The 23,494-nt window shown below is 43.8% G+C and overlaps 1 long non-coding RNA gene across 2 annotated transcripts in view; it reads left to right on the forward strand.

Moving 5' to 3' along the window:
• The first annotated feature begins 945 nt into the window (after positions 1-945).
• LOC136853436 (uncharacterized) overlaps positions 946-23,494 on the forward strand; it is a 34,955-nt gene continuing 12,406 nt past the window's right edge. For both annotated transcript variants that reach the window (XR_010857455.1, XR_010857456.1), the window contains exons 1-2: positions 946-1,480; positions 14,666-14,800. This is a non-coding gene — a long non-coding RNA (uncharacterized lncRNA). The remainder of the gene's footprint in view (positions 1,481-14,665; positions 14,801-23,494) is intronic.

Here is a 23,494-nt window from a genome sequence, read left to right on the forward strand (position 1 = left end):
TAACATGGGAAAGCGCTACCAAAACCCTTTGTCTTCATAATACATGAGCTTTTCTGTTGTGCGGAACGATAAGCATTTTTTAACTAATTTAAAGTTTTATCATCGACTACTGTAGACTGTAGTGTAGCCTAAGGTTTACAATTAGGCTAGAGTCGTAAGAATGATCTTATCAATACTATTGTAAGGCCAGCTTACCTGTAAGGTAGCCTATTATTTAACTTTCATACCAGTAGCCTACTCGATATTGGAGCTTTTATGCTGTGTTCCTGAGTGACCTTCATAGCCTATGCTTAATACAAAATTCTTACAATAATTTTCTGTAACTTTACTATTACCTTACCAAGATATTTACCAAAATCTCGTGGGTCGGGGAAGGGTTAGTACTGTCAGTGCACCGCACAATTTGGACTGTAGGCTAGGCATCATTTAAGGATCTTTGCAGCGTCCCTTTGGTCCATAGCTTTAACCCCGTTCATTCCTTTTACTGTGCCTCTGTTCAGATTCTTTCTTCCTTCTTACTTTCCTCCTTTCCTAACAATTATTTCATAGTGAATTAGCAACGTTTTCCTCCTGTTAAACCTTTCAAACCTTTTCACTCTCAACTTCCCCTTCAGCACTGAATGACGTCATAGGTCACGGCGCTGGGTCTTCGGCCTAAATTTTTTATGCCATTCCACCAAATACAGTAGCACCTCATAACAGATGCAGTTGGGCTTTGGCTTTCTGATGAGGTATCAAAGTCCATTAGGTAACAAACACCCTATATCATTGCCTGCTCCTGATTATTTGTTAAAAATATCCTTACAGTTAAAAGCCTGACCTCTACTGACTTGCATTTTACAGTTAACATTCAAATAGATTTGTCTAAAAGTATGTCATGACGACAAGGGTTGCGTAACCAAAAACAATGATGGTAATGTAGCAGATAAATACAGAAGTGTACCGAGATGAGTTCCATAAATTCGGGCGATACTTTTACTGTAATTTGTTTATGAGTGAGCTACCGATCAGATATTGTTTGTCCTAGTGTATTGCAAGTTAGGATGGTTGGTGTACTTGTAATGTATTGCAATTTTCACCTGGAAATATATGTGAACGGTGCTGAAATCTCTTTGGTTCCTTTATTCTATGTTTCACCAGTTAGGCAAAGTGGAATATTGGAATTCGTGCATTGCTTGAAAAAAGCTGTCTGTTCAGTGAACTTCAGTCATTGTTCCTTTGGTGCATACGTGTAACTCTTTTTCTTACAAATTTAAGCTGATTCATTTGATTATAATGAGCTTCAAACTTCTGACATTCATTTTGATGGCATTAATTAAAAGGTACTGGAACTCCTTATGTCCTACAATTGTGTAAGACCAAGGTGAGAACCAAAGTTTTACAGGTGGGTGATAGTACAAAACAAACGTACAACTGTACTGACAAGGATGTATTCCAACATCATGATAGCCTACTTATGAAAGTTCTGATTATGATTAAGGTAAGGTTTATTGAATGTGTGGTCTTATGGCAAATTGTTACTATAAACCATAATCATATTCTGGAGTTGAAAATATTATTTTCCCATATTTTAGTGTTTGTTTTGAGTGTTAGGCCACTATCTCTACAACTAGACCAGACCCAGTTTTAGAGTGAGAGTTGATTTTTGTGGGACTGAAGACACCTGAAATACTCAGAAGGGAGTGGAAGATTAGCTTGGGCTATTGAGTGGAAGCACTGGGTCCTATGAGGTCATTCAGCACTGAAACAGAAATTGACAGTAAAAAGGTTTGAAAGGTGTAACGGGAGGAAAACCTTGCAGTTGCATTATGAATCAATTGCTAGGAGAGGGTTGGAAGTAAGATAGAATAAAGAGAATATGAATGGAGGTGCAGGAAAATAAATGAAAGGGGTTGCAGCTAGGGGTTGAAGGGACACTGCAAAGAACCTTATGTAATGCCTAGAGTGCACCGACGGCACTACCTCCTGCAGAAAATCTAGACTAAGAAACTCTGTCAATATAAGATAATCGGTATTATTTTATAAGTTGCCAATACAAGATATGAAATTGTAACCTGCATTTTTTGAAGAGAGCACTATATCAAATTACGATTTATAAGGTATGACAATACCAACCCCCCGCCCCCTCCATAACTAATATGGCAAAATTGTAACCCGTAAACACCCCTATTTTACGTGGTATTATTTTATATTGACAACTTATAAAATTTTACCAGATAATCTAGGTGAAAACATAATGGCAGAAGCCTCTTGACCGCAGTTAGATTTTCGGGAGGCTAAATAGCCTAGCCTCCACTAACACCTAGATATAGCCTACCAGTAGAATACTTGTTAGGCTACTGGTAAATATTCAGTTTTACCAGTATATAGCCCAGCCCATATCCTAGTGGTAGGCTATATCCAGGTGTTAGCAGAGGCTATGTAGCCTCCTGAAAATCTACTTATGGTCAACAGGCTTTTGTTATTGTTATCATCTAGATTATCTTGTATTGACATTAGAGTTTTATGTAAGTAACTTAACCAGTAAATTACATCGCTGTAGTTTCCACTTGACGGCAGCTTGAATTTTGAAATTTGCGATAAAACTTTTTTCTTCTATCTGAGTCAGTGACTAGGCCCCGCCCACTTTCTGGGAAGGAGAGGAACAACTCATGAAAAGAGCTTCAATTTTGTTTCTGCCATCCTAGAGCTCACATGGTTGTAGGAGAGCAACTTGTTTTTTTTTTAATTCATCTTGTATTTTCACGAATCGGTGAAGTATTTTGACTATTTGCCTTCGGGCACGCATATTATTTGTTATTTTTTGGATAATGTCTCATTATTTGGATTTTTGTGTCTGGATTTGTACTTTGCTACATATGCGAACCAGCTTCTCTTATCAGGAATTGCCGATCGCCATACTTGTATCCATAATTATGTCAGATTCTAGCACCTCTACTTTCAGATATTGTAGTCAAGGATACAATACCAGGCTTACCAAAGCTTCATATGATTCACACACTACAGTACTTGCTCATCTTGTAGAGGCCGAGTACAGTATGCTCAATTGATCTTACTTGTAGTGAGCGTGCTAACTGGGATCAGATAACTTGGAAAACTTTGTCCTCTCACCTTGCTAAATTAGAAAGGGACAAGAAGAGGAAGGTGGCTTTGAGGGCCAAGAATAAAGCGTCAGGTAATAACTCAACTCCTAAGTTGGTAAGTATGGATGTACCAGTGGTGACCTCACCTATATCAAATGTGTCGTTTGTGTCAAGTCCTGTGCCACCCACTCCCGGCTCTTGCACCCAACCGCTTCTCCGTCGTTGAGGGTAGGATCGATCATAAATTCAGTCTTATAGTAAATACAGTGACTCAGTTAGGAGATTCTGTGCATTTCATTATGGAAAAAATCAGTGGTAAAAGTGCCAGTGCAGTGAGTGTTGAGGTGGTGGCTACCTGTTCCGCCAACTCTCCTAGGCAAAGGTCACTGCCAGACTCCCCTAACTTTGGGAAGATGCATACTGGAGGCCCAAGGTGGAGAGACGTCTCTCCTCAAGCCCAGGAGTGCCCAGCCCATCATCAGGGCGCCAATGGCATTATTCTAAGGCGTCTCGACCCCTAAAGAGAAGTTCCTCTTATTTGGAGCATTCCCCTCTGCCCTCCAAAAGGTCTAAGGAACCTTTTCAGAGCCCTCAATCCTCTTGCGGCTTCTGGGACAGCCCGGAGCAGCATTCTCTGGATTGTCCACTGTCTGGCCGCCAGTATTTGGCTCCCAGCATTCCAGGCGCCCTTCATCGTCCTCCAGGTATCTGCCCCTTCAAGGAGCGCCGTGTCATCCGAGCCCCCAGTAGCACCCCAGCGCCCTGTAGCGCCCAAATGCCCATTGACACCTGATCTGCCAGAGAGTTATGAGCACCCACTGGCATCCCCATCATCCAAGCGCCCGCTATCAGTTGACTGCTTGGCGCCAACCTGCCCCGAATGCTCGGCACCAATGCCACTTCAACAGGATTCCATTCAGTTGCAGTTGCAGAACATTTTGGATCTTCTTAGGAAACCTCTGCCATCAAAGACTACGTCAGAACAATTGGCTTCTCAGCTGTCATCGGAGGAAGAGGACTTAGCCCAGAAATTGTCTACAACAGAATACGCTGCCATTCTAAAGTATTTTCTTGTAGCCTTCCCAGACTACTACTCACTCGTGGTGCATGCAGCTCTGCAATTGACTTTTATGATAAGCAACCCTGTCCGGGTGCCCCCATCTCCCCCAGATGTTATTGTACTCTCTTTGTCTGTTAGGGGAGCCCTGGATGGTGTGGATTCTTGGCTTGCTGAGAAAAGGAATCAAGAGAATGCCTCCTCCTGTATCCTGCCTTCGCACCTTTCTTGAAGGCAATACCTTTCGTATTCTACTGGAGAAGCTCCTTCCTTGGAAGTGGTTGCCTCCTCTCAAGGGGACTAATCAGGTTTAATAGACTCGGTGCGCAGATCAGTCGTCGCTGCAGCTAAGGTTATGTTTTCCAGCATTTGCTAAAGAATCTCTTCCAGACTATGGAGATTGTAACCTTTCTCGGCTGGACAGAGGGAGCTTTAGCGAAAAAAATTCAGGACTTCTCCTGACTGGCCAAGGATCTTTTGTTGGATTGGCTCAGCCGTGTGATTTACTGTGCTGACAAGGCTATTGGAGATGCCTCACAAGAGTTAGTCTCCCTTTTTGTCGTGGGCATCATGAAGAAAAGGGACATCCAGTGTTCATTTACCTCCAAGAATGTCACGTCTTCCCAGAGGTCAGCGCTACTTATTGCAATACACTCCCTGAACACCTGAATTAGCCCTGGTCACCTACCAGCCCGAACTACATCCCCATAGCTTTAATAAACTGTCAGCGTTACCAATGCTTACAGGAGAATCTTGTCAAATGAGTTACCTGAAGTACCGTTGGCAACACTGCTGCAAGTCCTGGCCGAGTGAGGCCAAGATCCCCAATTGCTTTTTGTTCCCCATGCTGTGTGGGTGTGTCCCACATCAGGCGAACTTTTGGTCATTTAGCCCGACCCCCATTTAAGAATTTGGACATCAGATCACGATTTGGACTGTTTTCAACGCATTTTCTCCTGGATGGATTGACAGGATTTGGAACTTCTCTCCTGAATTTGACTTTGGGATCGGTACTTTGGACTCGTTTGGATAAATCAAACAAGAAGACGTCGCCGTCTGCTAGCGCCGATGCTTCCACTTTGTTTACATCTTCGATGACAGAGCCTTCTTCTGCTGGAGATGCTGACGCTCATCGGCCCTACACATCCTGCAAGTGTAGGATGAGTACCCTCAAACATGATCGACATTCTGTTTGTATTTTATGTAGGAAGATATGGTGTAGTATCAGTCAGGTAGGCGGCGAGTCTTGGTTGGTAGATCAGGTGGAAGAATTATTAAAAAAGTTAGAGGACAAGTTACTAGCTGAATATGTCTAGTCTATTTTTCTAGCTTTATGACTAAATTAATGGAAACTAGAGATAAGGATAGTAGTAATAGTGGTGTAGATTCTAATCGTTCTTTTTCAGCCCCCCTGCCTGTTCCAGATCCAGCCCTAACGGGTGCCAGGGGTCATGGAGAACCGCAAACCTCGAAGGTAGGATCTGCCGGCCCCCCCGGCTCGGAGCAGGCAATGTTGGCAGCTGATTTCCCCCTTCCCTCTAAAAGCGTAAGTTTTAAGGTGGATTTAGAATTAGGAATCACTCAGAAGGGTAGAAATTCTAATTTAGGAAGTATTCAGGAAAAGTAGTTCAACGTGGTCTTCTTTGGGTTCAGGTTTGGTTGGGGTCGCTAATGTTTAGGTCTCATTTAGATCAATCGTTGGTTTTATTTCCTGCTTCGTGTTGCACAGAGCACGAAGCAGGAAGAATTTTCTGAATTGATAATGTCTATCAAAATAATCAGGGGTGGGGGGAACAGAAGCAGTCTATTTTCTTTGAAATCTATGGCCTCTTCGGCCGCTACGGAATTTTCCCGTTTTTCCCCCTTTTCTTCTAAGCCTTCTTCCATTGCCCTTCTCAATCTTCTTTTCGGTCCGCTCTTTGGAGGGCTCTCGGGGTCTTTGTTGCGCATCCTGTTTTCTTGGCTTTTAACTCAGCAGAGCAAGGCTTTCTTGCTTCAACCCTGTATATTAGAGCTCAGTGGCCCCCTCTCTCTCTCTTCGAGGTCAAGGGAAGGGGTACTTTTTACGGATCCATCATCTTTATCACCTTTTGCAAATCCGGTAGTTTCTCAGGTATCCGGTCTAGTTGCTTCTCAGGTGTTTGCAGAGGTGTCAGCAACTCCTTATTTCATTCCTTACGGTTTCCTAACTGTAATGTATCCTCCGCGATTCTTGCGGATGCTACGGCAGTCGGCGATTCGCCTGCGCCAGCGTTCAGTGTATCAGCACCGATAGTTTCCTAACTGTAATGTATCCTCCGCGATTCTTGCGGATGCTACAGCAGTCGGCGATTCACCTGCGCCAGCGTTCAGTGTATCAGCACCGATAGTTTCCTAACTGTAATGTATCCTCCTCGATTCTTGCGGATGCCACGGCAGTCGGCGATTCGCCTGCGCCAGCGTTCAGTGTATCAGCACCGATAGTTTCCGCAGCCTTTCCATTCTCCAGGATAGTTGGTAACTACCTTCTTCTGTTACCTTCGGTTCGGTACCTCGTAACTTCCCCTTCAATACTCCTTTGAGTTCGCTCCGGTTGGGACCTTCTTCGTCTGTCCAACGTCGGCGTTGGGCGCTCCGGTGGTTACTCCAAGTGTGGCTTCTTCCTTCTTCCCTCCTTCGGCTTTTTCTTTCTCAACTTTCCGGCAGGTTTCTCTGTCCCTCCGTCTAGGCATCCATGATGGTTCAGGGCTGATTCCGGGTCTTCAGTTCCGGATTCCCATTCTCATGCGGTTTTGATACATCCGGATTTGAGTGGTTCGGGTGTTGTGGCCTCTTCACTCTCAGGAGTGGGCGTGGTCTGCCCAGGTGTTGCATCATCCCCGTTGGGTGGTGCGGGGTTTGTGCAACCTACTTTGGTGCCTCCAGTATGTTCGCGATTGATACGTCAGGTGTCCGTCTCACTCACCCAGGTGTAGCAAGTTCCGGGTTTTCGAGTTCGGCGTTTGCTAGGGATCTGCCTGCCTCTTTCCTGTTCCGGCTCGGTCGGACCAGTCCGACAATCTTCCAGCTCAGTCGGACCAGTCCAACAATCCGGCTCGGTCGAACCAGTCCGACAAGGATTGTTCATGTGAAGAAGAGGATCCGGTACCGGATATTAGTTCTCCTTCAGCCAGTGAGAATGAGTATAAGCGGACGGTAGACTTCATCCTCACTTATCCTCAATCCAAGGTTCCGGAGGAGCCTACACTACCGAAGCAACGATGTTCGAGTCGCTATACGCGACAGAACCGTTAGTTGCTCAAACAAGATGATACTCCCTCCGGTCCGGTACTGCCTGACACCTCATCACTTCGGTGTCAGTAAGGCTGGCATACCAGGTTAACATGTCGCCTGACTGTACTATGTTCTTTGGCAGAAAAGGAAGGGCTTCTTTTGAAGCTTCCGCCTCACTATCCGGACATTCGGAGAGGGTTCTGTTGAGGGCGCCTTTTGCACTCTGCAACAGTCTTTTAGGGAGGAGGATATCTCCTCCATGGTCTGTTTCATGTAGCCGTCATCAGCAGTAGCGTCACAGCAAGCTATGATTAGTGTGGCTGTTCTGGGTTCAAGGGATGTGGCCAGTATAACGAACTTGTTGCTTCTAACTCATGTCTCCAGTGTCGGCAATTATGCATCGTTGAAGGTACAAAATGTGGAAGTAGAGGGTTCCTGTCTAACAGGGAACAGCCGGTACCCACTTGAAGAAGCCTTTTAGGGAGAATGTTCTCTCTCTCTCTCTCTCTCTCTCTCTCTCTCTCTCTCTCTCTCTCTCTCTCTCTCTCTCTCTCTCTCTCTCTCTCTCTCTCTAATTCCAGGGTCTTGTGTCTCCACATGCTTTCTCTTCAGGTATGTCTCAGGAATTGCTGGGACTTCCACATCGAGAATGCAGGTATAATCTGGAATGATTCTCGCTTGTCAGATCGTCTGTGATAGTCAGAAGAAGCGCATCTGACATCCGGAAGGTCTATAGTCTCCCCTCTTCCCGACATTTATCTGTACTCAGATGCCTCATATCAAGGTTGGGTAGCAACCTTGGAGGAACCCAGGCTTCGGGCCTCTGGAGGGATCGGGAACGAGAGGAGTCATAACCTCTCAGGGCTGTAAAGGAAGCCCTCAGGTGTTTCTCAGTCCTAGTGTGCAACACAGTAGTGTGTCTGCTTTGCGACATTGTAACTGCCGTGTCGTATCTGAGAACTCGGTGGGAACAAGATCATTAGAACTTAGAGGTGTATACTTTCCGCCATTCGGTCTCATTCATCAGGTAATCAGGAATTGCGGTAGTGTCAAGACGTTTATGACTCTAGCTCCTTGCTGGCTCTAATGCCCTTGGTTCCGGAATTCCTAATGCTCTTTACGGAAGTTCTGATGTTCCTCCTCATGCGGAAGATCTTTTAGACAACCGCATTTTCACCATTATCATCCAAACTCTTGCGTGATGAACCTAGTTGCGGGCAACTGCTGAGCGAAAGCTAGACAGTTCAGACACTCTAAAGCTATGTCTAGACAGTGTTTCTTTCAGCTTGAGAAGTCAACCCGTAAGTTTTTCCAGGTCAGCTTGACATGGGGAAGTCTGTGTTGTAAGGAAGGTCATTCCACCTTTAGGCCTGCCATAACCGAAATAGCTGGTTTTCTTTTATTCCTTCGGAAAGTCAAGATTCTTCCATTTTCGGCTATTGCTGGCTACCACTCAGCACTTTGCTGTGCATTTTTCTATCTTCCCGAAAATTTCTAGTAGTAAGATCGTCTTTGACTTGTTACATTCCCTCGAGCTCCCTCGTGAGATTTGTCGGAAGTTCTAATGTTAAGATAATTGGTTAGGTGTTTTTATTTCTTTCTTTCGGCTTTAACTGCAGATAAAAAAATGGGTGAGCTTCGGGAAGTTTCCTAGGCGGGAAATGATAAGTATTTCTCTTCTTTCGAAAGTTGTGGCCGAGGCTAAAACTCTGCTTCATTCGTTCAAGGTTCTTTATCTGCAAGTGTTTGGTTCCAGCATCAGCGGGGATGTCTTTATGACCGATGCCAATACTTATCAAAGGTTGATAAACTCCGTCCGCTTCTGTGTACACTTCTTGTCTCACCGCAGAATCTTTCCCGTCCACTGTCGAAGGATGCGATTAGTTACTTTCGGAGAAAGGGTTCCTTGTTCTTGGTTCATAAGCACTCACTACAGAACACAGTTGCGGTCACGCTTCACGATTCTCGTGTGGTGCGAGGTTTATGCCCTTGAACGCAGTTTAATTTGACATGATATTATATTTGGTATTTAACAGTTCTTTTTTCATTACCGCACAGTTTTCGGAGTATGTCCACTTCATCTTCCTTTCTGAGGAATGGTTCAGAGTCTTCTATTCTGGAGGTAGATTACTTGCGAGTCCGTCTTTGTTTTCTTCCTTTACTTAAGAGATGTTCAATTTGCCCCACCGCGTATAGTGGCGAATTCTATCTAGGGTGCGTTCAATTAGCTGAGGTGGTATTCTCTTAGTGCGAAGACTCTGAAGGTTATTCACTTAGTCCACGTTTAATGGCGAAGTCTATTATCTAGGGTGCGCTCATTTAGCTAAGGTAGTATTCACGTAGTGCGGTGATTATTAGGTTAACCAGATAGAGAAATTCCTTCTAGGCTTTAGAATCTTAAGCAACAGTGATAGTATAATCACATGAACTTAAGTTTAGTACATCTTAAGTATCCTAGTCTTTGATAGTTTCTCTTCGAGAGTCCAAAGAGGTGCTCTCGTAGGCTAGCCTAGGTTGTTTCGTCGGCGCTGGGATACTTCTGCACTTGCCGGCCTTTGCCGCAACCTGCAGGGCGGAGGGTCATCGGCTCGGCACACTGCCTCATTCCCTCCTTAATGGGTAGGCTCTGAATAGTCACTTGGGAGATGCATTGTTCTCCTTTTTTACATGAAAGTTATTCTCTTAGTCTGTGTGTAGCCGCTAACCCTTCTATCGTGAGTGCGTTCATTTAGCTAAGTGGGTACTTTCTTAGTGCGGAGGTTCTTAGAGGCAGCCACTTGGAAGTCGGTGTTGGTTTTCACGACTTTCTACCTAAAAGACGTTCAGTTTTCTTCGAAGAAGAATTTCTCGCTTGGTCCCTTTGCGACGACCAACTCGATCTTATAATTACGTAGTAATGTTAAGGGTGGGGGGAATTCTAAGTAATGAATGTAGTCTGAGGAAATTTGGAATTTTGGATTCTCTGTTCGTCGGGGTTCATAGTGAGAATATTAAGTTTGACGTTAGTACTGTGAAGATAGGCAGATCCAATGGACAGGTTTGGTTTCTTCAACCTCTTCTGCACAGACATTGGCGGCAACGGACGGCGAAGAACTCAAAGATCCTGCACACTCAACTTCTCCTCCATACATGAGAGGCTACAATAGCCACATGGGAGGTTCTTTGTACCCCTCCATACATGAGAGTGCTTTGATTAGCCACATGGGAGGTTCATCGTACCCCTCCATACATGAGAGTGCTTTGATTAGCCACATAGGAGGTTCATTGTTCTCCACTAACCATTGGAGGCTGTGATTAGCCACATGGTAGGTTGGTTTTTATTTTGCTACTCTCTATCCATGAGGAGGTTTGAATACCACATGAGAGGTAGCTCGACTCAGACAGTACCTAGACATGAGACTGACGTCGGGGTACTCTCTCTACAGACATTCTCACCTGCCGAGTGGGATAACCAGGTGAGGATACATTCATTTATAGAGTAGGCGAATAATGAGTTACCTGCTTTCCCTGTTGGCAGGTCGGGCTGAATTAGATTGATCCCACCCTCTAAATTTTGTTAATCGGGCTAATTCAGGTGCTCAGGGAGTGTATTGCAATATGAAGTTTTCATAATAAAACTAATATTGTAATACTTACCTGAACACCTGAATGATTCCCACCCTCCTCCCCACTTCAATTTGAATAGTGGACAACGCAATTGGGGATCTCGGCCTCACTCGGCTGGGACTTGCAGCAGTGTTGCCAACGGTACTTCAGGTAACTCATTTGACAAGATTTTCCTGTAAGCGTTGGTAACGCTGACACTTTATTACCCACTTAGTGGGTAAAAGCTATGGGGATGTAGTTCGGGCTGGTAGGTGACTAGGGCTAATTCAGGTGTTCAGGTAAGTATTACAATATTAGTTTTATTATGAAAACTTCATTTCTCTTCCCTCAACTGCCACCACCTTTTCCCACAAGAAGTGGTGAATTAGGTTACCCTAAAACTGCATAAGAAATCTACTCAGGAGCTTCTGGCCCATTCCACGAGACAACCAAGGGAATGGACCTCCTCCTCTTCTAAATCTATTTCGCCTTTACAGAGACAGCCCTTTCGAGGAGGGCAACAGAGATCCCAGTCCAGACCTACAGCTAATGTCTGCCTCCACCCCCGAGCGATCAAGAAGTCCACCTCAAAATCTGATCAAATTGAAGGTCTACTCTCCAGGGTCAGAGAAGTTTTTGGCCCTTGCAGAGGTGGTTTCATCACTGCTCAAGAAGGGAGCAATAGAAAGAGTTGAGGACATTCGGTTGATGGGATTTTACCATTGGTTATTTGTAGTCCCCAAATCATCGGGGGGAAGGAGACCTGTCCACGATGTAAGTGCCTTGAACCTTTTCATCGAGAAGACAAGTTTCAAGTTAGAAACAGATCAATCCGTTCTTGTGTCCATCCATTAGGGAGATTGGATGTTCTCCCTGGACATGCTTGATGCATATTTCCACATTCCGATTCATCCGAATTCAAGGAAATTTTTGAGGTTTGTGTACCAGAACCAGGTGTTTCAGTTCAGAGCCCTATACTTCGGCCTGTCGACAGCCCCACAGGTCTTCACCCTAATTCTTGCCCCCCTGGCATGGTGGCTTCACCTGATGAACATCAATATCCTATTATTCCTAGACGATTGGCTCATTTGCTCGCCCACCAAGTTACAATACAAGGCGGACCTTCAGAAAACACTTCTTTTGACTTAAGACCTTGGATTTTTGATAAATCTACAGAAATCTCAATTGAAACCCTCTCAGAAGATTCTATATATACTTGGGGATTCAGATAGAAGATTTTATACTTGGGAATTCAGAGAGACACAGTTTTCAGGCTTTGTCATCTCCCAGGAGAATAGTCTTGCTTGAAGACAGTCAACCACTTCCTCAGTGCCCACACTTGTTTAGCCAACAATTGGATGAGCCTGCTAGGCATTCTGTCCCCTCAATAGAACAATTCATCAACTTAGGGAGACTGCACATGAGAGCCCTACAGTTCTTTCTGAAGTTCAACTGGGATCAAAAGACTCAAGCAGACATGTTTGTCTTTCAGACAACAAGCGAAATCAAGGAAGATTTGCAGTGGTGGCAGTCCGCACACAGATATGTAGAAGAAAAGTCTCTTCTCCCCTTGAACCCAGACCTAGACTACTTCTCCGACGTGTTGGACACGGGTTGGGGACCCATCTAAGAGACAAGGAAGTTTCAGGAGTTTGGTCTCTAAAAGAGAGAGACCTTCACATCAACAACAGAGAACTGAGGGCAACTCATTTGGGTCTCTTACATTTCCAGGAGGACGTATGCAACAAACTTGTTGCCGTCCACTTACTTGGACAATACCACGGCCCTCACATACATCAGTCGTCAATGAGGGAATTACTCCTTTTCCCTCTTCGAGATGGCCAAGTCCCTTCTCCTTTGGGCGGATGAGAAAATGACGAAACTGATCACCCGATTCATCCAGGGAAAACTGAATGTTCTAGCAGACGGACTGAGTCAACATCACCAAATTCTTCTAATGGAATGGACTCTAGACTGTCGAGCCTGCAAAGATCTATGGAAATTATGGAGAAGGCCGTTCCTAGATCTTTTTGCAATGTCCAAAAATCATTGGCTTCCTCTGTTTTGCTCTCCTTACCCAGACTCTCTGGCTTGGGCGATGGATGCTCTCCTGCGAGACTGGTCCAATCTAGATTGTATGCCTTTCCCCTCCCCCATTCAGTATGATAAGGGAGGTACTGAACAAACTACAATCTCGTTTGAATTTCAAAACGACCCTGATAGCTCCATATTGGCCACAAAAAGAGTGGTTTGCAGACTTCCAACACTAATGATAGACCTTCCAAGGCTCCCTCCAACAATTCCAGAGCTTCTCAGACAACCCCATTTCAGGAGGTTTATCAAAACCTATCCACTCTGGCCCTGACAGGGTTTCGGCTGTCGTCAAACTCCTGCGAGTAAAGGGTTTTTCAAGACCTGCAGCGCAAGCTATCACCAATAGCAAACGTAAATCCTCTGCCAAAGTATCAGGCAGATTGGAACATCTTTAGACTTAGGTGCATGAAACGAAACATCTCATCTTCTCAAACCACTCTACCCAACTGGCAAACTTTCTCCTGTATCTGAGATCCATCAGGGGCCTTTCACCCTCTACTATAAAGGGCTGTAGATCAATGCTCAGCTCATTCTTCTGGCACAGAGATTTAGACCTTGCTTCAAATCAAGACATCTCAGACCTTATTAAGTCCTTTGAGTCTTCTAAACCTAAGACACAACAGACAGTATCATGGTGTTTGGACATGGTCCTCAAATATATCTCGGGCTCACGTTTTGAATCTCTTCTTTTGATTTCCCTTAGAGATCTAACCCGGAAGACGTTATTCCTCATGGCTGTAGCAACAGCCAAAGTGGTGAGTGAACTTCACACCCTAGATAGAAGAGTGGGTTTCCCACAGGGAGATGCAGTTTGCTCTCTAACCCTGGGATTCCTCGCTAAGAACGAGGTTCCCTCTAAACCTTGGCCTCGTTCCTTTACCATAAGGACTTTAATGGACATACTAGGTCCGGAAGAGGAGGAAAGAACTCTTTGTCTTGTGAGAGCTCTCAGGTATTACCTTCACAGGACTGAAAAGGTTAGGGAACCAGCAAGTAATTTATGGTGTTCTGTGAAGAACCTTTCGAGACCTCTCTCAAAGAGTGCTATCTCATTCTTTTTGAGGGACCAAATCCTAGAGGCCCACGCTCAGATAGGAGAGGACACCTTACCCTCCTTAAAAGTGAAAGCTCATGAAGTTAGAGCCGTAGCTACTTTGCTAGCTTTTAAACGTAACTTGTCCCTGTCCTCAATCCTTCAGGTGACTTAGTGGAGGTGTAAGTCAGTATTTGCCTTGCATTATTTGCGAGATATTGAAACCACGAATGACAATTGCCGTGCCTTGGCACCTTTGTCCGTAGCAGGCACAGTGATGGGGGAGGAAGCGTAGGGAGCACCCTTTTCCTCCCGAAAGTGTTTTCGTTTTAATTTGTTAACTGTGTCCTGGAGGAGACTGGAAGATAATGTATTCCTGGGGTACCTGCCAGCTTTTTTAATTTTTGGTAATGGAGTTCTTAATTTTATGGTGTAAGGTGACTAGGCATTCTGGTTTGGTTTGATTTCTGGTTCTGTTCCCTGGGTAGGGCAAATACTCAAGCTTTGTAGGGCATCGGAAGTATCCATCGCCATATAGCTAATTTTTTTATATTTTCTCAGCCAACAGAATACTCCTTCACCGGAAAGTCTGATGTCAGTAGAGGTGTGCTACAGTTATCTTGCGCACCGCTACAGGTTGAGATGAATGCCAACTAGAGGCAGTACAGTACCTATTTGCAGCAGCTCTCTCACCAGGTAAGGAACAACAAGCATTTATTGGTGCTAACATGGGATACAGTTGCAATTCATTGTTGTCAAATGTTTTGATTATTATACATCAATGAATCCCCTCCACCTATTATTGTGGGATTCAGCAATGTAATTACAGTTACCATCCTACTTACGACTGAGCTTGGTTCTGACTAACCAATTGTAAGTCAAAATAGATGTACGGTAAGTCGAACTTTAGAAAGTGGCTGACATACTGGGTAGGGCATAATGCCAAACCTTTGCCATATAAAGTATCTATACAGTATAGTACTGTAATATGATGTATAACATTATTTCAATCTTTTTACCATAATGTACTTTTGATATATTGTAATCATTTATGTAATGTATATTTTGTACTTCTGATATATTTTAATGATTTATGCAATGTATATTATGTACAGTACAGGTAGTCATCAAGTTACAATGAAGTTAGGTTCTTGCATGCATGTCAGAAGTAGATTTTGACATATCAGTTTGCAATTCAGTCTACAGTACAGTTAATACAGTATGATGCTGTTGATAGGGGAGGGTAACTCAAACTGATGCTACCTGAGTGACAAGAGAGCTCCCCTGAGATGGCGCATGTCCAAGTAACTCAGTGGTCGTTTGGACTAAAAGCCTATCCCAGAACTGCTGACATTTTACATTTTATTATAAAAATGTAATTTTCTTTGTAGGGGGTAGTGCCATCAGTGTGTTCTAGGCCTTACTTAAGGTTCTTTTCAGTGTCCCTTCAACCCCTAACTGCAACCCCTTTCATTCCTTTTACTGTACCTCCATTCATATTCTCTTTCTTCCATCTTATTTTCCACCCTTTCCTAACAATTGATTCATAGTGCAACTGTGAGGTTTTCCTCCTGTTATACCTTTCAAACCTTCATATTGTCAATTTCCATTTCAGTACTGATTGACCTCATAGGTCCCAGCTCTTGGCCTTTGGCCCAAATTCCATACTCTATTCTATTCTATTCTTAGTCTGGGTTAGATATGGGCACATGGCGCCATGCTGATAATAGCCAGAATTAATTGCGCTATTGTCCAATGAGGACAGAGATCTTGGTCACAAAGAAAGGGTGAAAAGTTATACCATAGGAACTAAAATAATTTAGGTTAAGGGTTAAGTATAAAATGTGGTGGGTATTTTCATTGTTTCAAGTTCAGTATAACTGAAGAAGCCTCAGGAGACAAACTGTTGAAGTCTTTTCTGTGGAGTTGGGGAAGAGGGAAAGATGTGTTAGTCATAATGGCATAAGTTTTGCAAAGCCATAGACACTGATGCGTGATGGACCAGTGCAGTAGTAGTAACCTATTAGCAGTACTTCAGTATTACAAATTTAGAATACTGGATCCTCAGCTATGGGCTATGATAAGACATATGGCATTGTAGTTCAGCTTAAAGTAGACAGAACAGTTATTGTTTTGAATAAGGGAGAAAGTAAATTTATAAAAAAAAAAAAAGATAAAAACCATGAGCTGTGACATTCCATTGTAGAAATGGTATAAATCAATCTTATTAAAATAGTCGACTTTGTTTGAATGCAGACAAGAGGTGAGTTTTGTTTGGAGAAGAAAATGGAGCTCGTTGGTCATTCAGATACATCCATTGGCTTTGGCTTCCATCTCATTCAGCACAGAATTATCCTCAGATACTTATTTCAGAAGGTATGCATCCTAATCTATCCCAACCAAGGGTGCTAACATTCAGTTAAAAAAAACAATCAACTAAAAGAAATTAATGGATTTGATAATCATTTCAGAACAATACTGTACAGTATGGAGAATTAGCAGCTTCAGTTTCCTACTATTCCCAGTCCCTTGTGCTGCCTGTTTATTTTCCTATAATTCTTAATGACTTTTGATATCTGCTCAGTTACTTCCTGGAAACTGTCATGGCATAGGGGCCCTTAAATTCCCCCCCCTCTTACCATGATAGTGTGATAAAACTCAAAGTATTATGTGTCATGCAGGAAAAAAATGAGTGAAATCTCAGTCTGAATAATTGACCATGTATCATTATTACTTAATGAAATACAAACCACTGCCTTTTATATAGGATTATTCCTGTGCAAACTGGAGTGATTGTTGAGCATAGTATCAAGACATAACTGGTGGTTATGGGGAAGAATGGGGGGAATACCCATGAGTTGTTCACTTTATTTTCCCAGCAGCTTTTAAGAGTAGATGTTTCATTGTGCCCTCTCTCTCTCTCTCTTCTTCCTGTCATTGAATGATGGATAGGTAAGTAGAAGATTTATTTTCTTTTCTGCTTAGTTTCACTTACTTTTGTCTGTTTTTTATCCTAAGCATAGAGAAAAAACATGATCAATGCTGTTGTGAGGGGCATGGGCATTTTTTGTAGTTGCTCCTCACAGATATTGTCCCTTTTTTAGGGGTAAGGAGTGCACCCTCACTGCCCCTTGAAAGGATTTGTTTATTATCATCAGAATAAAGGTGCTCAAATCAAGTGCACGGTGTCTGTCAAACTGCATTTGGGGGCAAAGGCACAAATAGCTGAACCTTAAAGAGGAGGTAAGCCATCAGTAGCTGGAGTTGTGACAAAGCTTCTTCCAAATTCAGACAAGGAGTCTAAGCATCTTTCTGGAAGAAGGGGGAGCCCTCCCAGCCCATTTATACTCCTACCCCACATTGGTAGCTAGGGAGGAAAGGGGAGAAATTAAAGAAGGGTATCACTAAGGGTGGCGATCCCTTTCCTTGGCTGCATCTCTCACCATAGGGAAATATGGTAGACTCAGGGGATGGAGCCTTGAGTAGTATTAGTCCTATGGAATGGACACAGGAATCTCTTTGAGGACTGTCATTCTCTCACTTCCCCCCCTACCCCTGCAAACATTGATTCTCTTCCAACCATATATGAAAATGGATGTATGTATGTATGTTCCAGCATAACTCTGGAATGCACTGAGCAATTTCAACCAAACTTGGTATAAATATGACTTTCTATCTGGAAAAGAATACTGTCGGGGTAAGACATCACTAGCACCAAATGGCACCAAAGGTTTCATATGACTTACTATGTGGAAAAGAATGCTTTGAGGTAAGGCATCAGTGGCACCAAAGGGGGTCGGGGTAGGGAAGGGGGTGACAAAGAGAGAAAGTGAGAAGAAAGAGGGAAAGAGACAGGGAGGGTTGGAGAGAGAAAGAGAGAGTGAGAGAAAGAAAGAGAGGAAGAGGAAGTGAGAGAGAGTAGAGGGGTTGTTAGGGAGGGGAAAGAGGGAAAAGTGAGAGATTCACAGTTTTCCAGTTGCCTTTTCCTACTAGAGAAGGTGATTTGGTGTTGAAGACCAGAAATTGATCTCCCTGTTGAGTGAGTTTTTTCTTAAGACTCGTTGCAAGATTGACTATCAGAGATGGCAACTTCAGTCTTTCAATAAACCTGAAGGATGCGTACTTTCAAGTTCCCATCTATCAGGACTCTCAGAACTTCCTCTGCTTTGTTTGCTGAGGATTCATGTACCAGCTCAAAATTCTGTACTTCGGACTTGCAGTGGCCCTCCAGGTGTTCACTTGGGTTTTCATCTTGGTTTTAGCATGGGCCTTCTTAAGTGGTATGTACTTGCTTTCGTACTTGGACAGTTAGTTAGCCCTGGCGTCTTTGAGGTATGTTAATTATAGGAAAGAAACCCCCTCCTCTCTTTTTGCCTTGAGTTGAGCTGTAATAAATATGGGAGACCCCAGACCTCATTTTCAAGCAGTAGACTAGGTTTCTAGGCACGCTCATAGATTCAACAGTGATGAAAATCTTTCCATAAGACTCTAGAGTGAGCAAGTTCAGTTAGGTAACAGCAGTTTCTGGCCCAATAGGAACAACAACATAGCTTTGGTAGGTGGTCCTTGATCACCTGTCATCATGGAGAAGCTCATGCTTCAAAAGTGGAGCCACCCACATTCACTTCAGTGTAACCAAAGCAACACTAGTCAGCTTGTTTTGGTCTCCCTTCTCAACTCTTGCCTCTGGGTCCAGATGTTAGGGAGGGTCTAGCATGATGGATGGACAAAAACCTCTTCGCAAGAGTTCCAATGAGCTTCCCTCCAGAAATGCTCTTGTTTTCTGGTACATCAAAGGAGGACAGAGGCACTCACCTGAAAGGCACATTAGTTTCAGGAGTGTTGTCAGAGGACACACTGGATCTGTACACCAACACTTGGGAAATGTAGGCAGGTTGGTTAGCATTGTAGGTATTTCAGGATCAGTTGGTAGGTCACCCAGTGCTGATGAGTGACAACATGACCATAGTGGCATATGCCATAAACAGGGAGGGACAGTGTCTCTTCCCATTTGTCAGTTGGCATTGCAGATCCACGAATGGGAGGTCCATCACACCATCTAACTGTCAGGCAGGTACATTCCCGGCAGAAGCGCCCATGCAGACCAGCTCACTCATCAGGGTCAGGTTTATATCCTTGCGTAGCAGAATGGCTGGTTGAGCTCTGGTTGCCTCTGATGCTAGACTTGTTCACTATTTGGTTGAACAGGAAGCTGCCAGTCTTCTGTTATTCAGTGCCAGATTCTTAGGCAGTGATGAAAGAGGCTTTTCAACACCCCTTAGACAATCTGTATGTCCACATTTTCCCAACATTCAGCTTGATCCACAGGGTGATCAACAGTGTTGAATACTGCTGGTCTTAGGAAAACCTTGATGGCTCGTTGTTGGCCTCCCCCTGATCCCAACCCCTTGAAGAGGGTAGTGTTTGTTTTTTTATGCATGCTATCTCTCTGCTGTGGATTCAACTGAACACTGGGACCTATAACTTTTACTCCTCCTTCTATAGATTTTCCCCTTCCCCTCTTCCCCTTTCGTAGTGTTTGTTTTTTTATGCATGCTATCTCTCTGCTGTGGATTCAACTGAACACTGGGACCTATAACTTTTACTCCTCCTTCTATAGATTTTCCCCTTCCCCTCTTCCCCTTTCATTGACAACCTTTGTATGGTATTGCATTACGGAATTCATGCTCATTTAACCTGAAGGAGGGTGGAGTAGGATAGCATGCCACCTCACCCATAGAACTAGAGTACAGTGCCCGACATGGTTGAGCGAGGGGAAATTTTAATGCTGAACCATGCCCTCTGTGCTGGGTCTGGTCTCAGTGAACTGATGACCCCCAAGGCACTGAGGGTGTGGCGTATATCCAAGTGAGGATCCTAGGGCAGTTTCCATTGAGTAGCAGTATTGCTTCTCCCCCTGTTGAGCCTCTCTGGTGAGAGGGACCTCATCCTGGACAAAATTATTGTTACTTGTTCAGTGAATATAAATCCTAACCTCCCAACAACTGGCATGGCAAAGGACTGCTCTAGTATGGTGAATACACTGGAACCCTATGCTCCAGCCTGGAGGAAATTGACCAGAAATGTTTGCGAAATAGGACCAGGAATGTATGAAACCCCACTTGATAAGTGTTTGAGCTTTAATCTGAAAGATTCTAATTGTGACAATTTCAGTGTTTACAGAGGCATTGTGAAGTCTTGTGGCTGAGAGCCTAAGATATCATCTGAAGGCCAAGGAAAACTGACATTAGAGTCTGCCTCAGTAAAAGAAAGTGAAAAATTAAAAGCATTATCGCATCTTAAAGGAGTTAAAGTAGAGTGTGCAGTACATGCTTTTTGGGATCACTTCAAGGGAATGATATTTGCACCCAAGCTGATGACATACTCAGAAGAGACACTTGCAGAAGAATTAAAAGCTCAAGGTGTGATTAAACAGAAAGAATGAAGATCATTCAAGCCTTAGTTCCACTTCCAAATTTAATTGTTACTGTACATTCAGTTCTACCCACTTACCTAATTTAATAAAAGCAGCATAATTACATTTTAAGGTCAAGTAATGTATCCCAAGACAGATGTTTTTATTGTCAAAAATATGGTCATCTGTTGGGATCTTTTAGGCAGAAGCTGTATATGAAAACTGCAGTACCTTGGTCCGTTTTATGCGGCTGGTGTGGTCTTGGGTGAGGAAACGTAGGAGGCAACGTCCTTCCTTTACATCTTGCCTTGCATAGGGTGTTGAGTCTTAGGGGAGCCTGGGAGTACTGTGTACTTGGAGTATCCTCCAGTCTTTTCTTTTTAATGGTTGGGTATTAGTGTTATAATATTGTTATGATGGTTTTGGTGACTGTGCTTTTACTCTGGTTATTGTGTTTGGTACTGCGCCCTGGGCAGGGGCATCCTTATTCTTTGCTAGCCATCGGAATTGGTCCACTTCTGCAAAGTACCCACTATAGTAGTAGGCGCGTCAGGCCATACCACCTCGCCTCTACAAGGTAAGATGAGCTCCAACCAGAGGCAGTATCTACCCGTAGCAGCTCTCGTATCAGGTAAGGAACAACACACATTGTTTCAATGTTAGCAATTTTCTATTCTCAAATTCATTATTACCATTAATAATGTTTTGGGGTAGACATGTCCAAGCCTCCCCACCTCCTCTCAGTGTGGGAATCAGCTATGTAATTACTGGATAGGTTACATACATAAAAATTACTTTTTTATAATAAAATAGAGTTTTATATACAGTATACTTAACTAGTAATTACATGATCGGAGCTCTCCCTCCTCCCCTCGCATGGAAATAGGGGCATAAACAAGTGGAGCTCTTTTGCTAGGTTGTTCCTCTTTTTCCCTCCGAAAGTGGGTGTGGCACGTCACATACCCCAAAACATATGAGTGCGACCCACAAATTTCAAAATTTTAAGCTCCCGATAAGTGAATTACTGGGTAAGCATATACTGTAAAACTTAATTTTTTTGTAAAAATGTCATTTTCGGTTATTGGCAATTTTCGGTTATCGTCACGGCGTCGGGAACGGAACCCCTGCCGATAACTGGGGACTGCCTGTATTCGTAATGACACCCTACAAAATTTCATTAGAATCCAATCTACACTCAAAGTGATAGGTTTGCAGATCCATTTGCAAAGAAAACATACAGTATGCTCTCTATATCTACCACCTAGTGAAGTCTTCCCCATTGATGAATTTAAATTCATAATTCAACTGTTACCAGGTCTCTGGTTTTTTGGGAGATATGAATAGTAGAAACCCTCTGTGGGGTGATAACGTTACCAGTCAGAGGGTAAATTGCCTGTTCCATCATAGAAACTGAAAATATGGGAATCTGCAACACGGGAGTCTGCACATTTTCATTTTCAAACGTGCACATTAACAGCACTTAACTCATCAATATGCAGTGATGATTGCCTCATTGATTTCAGTTGGAGAGTGATAAATGATAGTTTTATATAAGTAACTTGCCAAGTAATTATATAGCAGCTTTTACCTACAGCAGCCAAAAATTTCAAAATTTGTGGTAGCGCCAGCCTCTGCTTTGGTGTAGGTACATGCCCTGCCCACTATCGGGGACTGAGAGGAACAACTTAGCAGAGAGCTTCAATTCGTTTTCTGCTGGTTCCCGATTAACATCAGTGGTTTTCCTGCAGTCTACTTCATCATTTTTTGGATGTTTTTTAAGTTTTTTGGTGAAGTATTCAATTTTCGTTGTAGTCGTCAAGCTTTATTTATTGTGTTAGCTTTGGTTAACTTTAATTATAGTTTTTATTCAAGATGTCTTATTCTGGCTCTTCAAGCATTAGGTTTTGCTCTGGAGGTTGTAAGACTAGATTAACTGTCTTGTTATGATCTCACATGAAGTGTGTTAAGTGTAGGGGGCAGGATTGCAATAAGGACAGTACTTGCATCGACTGTCACGATTGGGGCAATAAAAAGTGGAAGGTCTTGTGGTCCCTTCTGGACAAATTAGGTAAGGATAGGAAAAGGAAGGTGGCTGCTAGAGCTAAGAATAGGGCTAGTTTAGAGCCTGTTCTTGTGACAGAAATTGTAGAGGATATTGCTGTTTCCTCTCAGATTCCTGTTTCATCTCCTGTCTTTACCCCTCCTACTTCTATTCCACGTACTCCTTTTCCAGGTTCCTGTGCTTCCAATCTCGACACCGTTGCCAGCCTCGAATTTAGGTTTGACCAGAAGTTTGAGTTTTTGGCCAACACAGTGATGGAGTTGGAGTCCTCCTTTAAGGCCTTTGTTGAAACGTGCAATGTGAAAAGTGTTAGTGTTGTGCAGAGTGATTGCGTTGAGGAGGTGGCTGCCTGTCCCACCAGTACCCCTAGAGGAAGGTCCCTGTCCCACTCCCCCACACCAGGGAGAAGACATACTGGAGGTCCAAGGGAGGCTGGTAGGGTTTGCCCACTGGTAGTCGGCCCCTCCGTCAAGCCTGTTGCCCATTCCCAGACTATGACAGAGCGCTGCTGTAAAGGCATCTCTACTAGTGCGCATCATCTGTCATCAGATTTGGAGGATTCCAGTCCTGGCAAGAAGCACCAAGGGCACTACCTAGCCTCTTCGTGCCTGCTCAAGAGGCATACCGCCGGTGCGGACAGCTCCCCTCCTCCAACCAAGAGGTCCAAGGAGGCCAGGCTTAGCCCTCAACCCCCATGCAGTTTTGCTGTTCCACCTTCTACCTCTTCAGCCTGACTTCTACAGTCCGCTTGGGACAGTCCGGAGTCAATCTCGTATTTTGATCGCCTGTTTTTGGCTCTCAAGCTCGGTCTTGCTCCTGAGCACCCTTAACCTCCCGGACGTTGGATGCTTGCTTCTATGTGCCAGGTTCCTGTTACTGAGTGCTTGGTGCCAACTCCTGGGCGCCAGGTTCC

The sequence above is a fragment of the Macrobrachium rosenbergii genome, chromosome 27 (assembly GCF_040412425.1).
Source record: "Macrobrachium rosenbergii isolate ZJJX-2024 chromosome 27, ASM4041242v1, whole genome shotgun sequence".
Taxonomy (NCBI): domain Eukaryota; kingdom Metazoa; phylum Arthropoda; class Malacostraca; order Decapoda; family Palaemonidae; genus Macrobrachium; species Macrobrachium rosenbergii.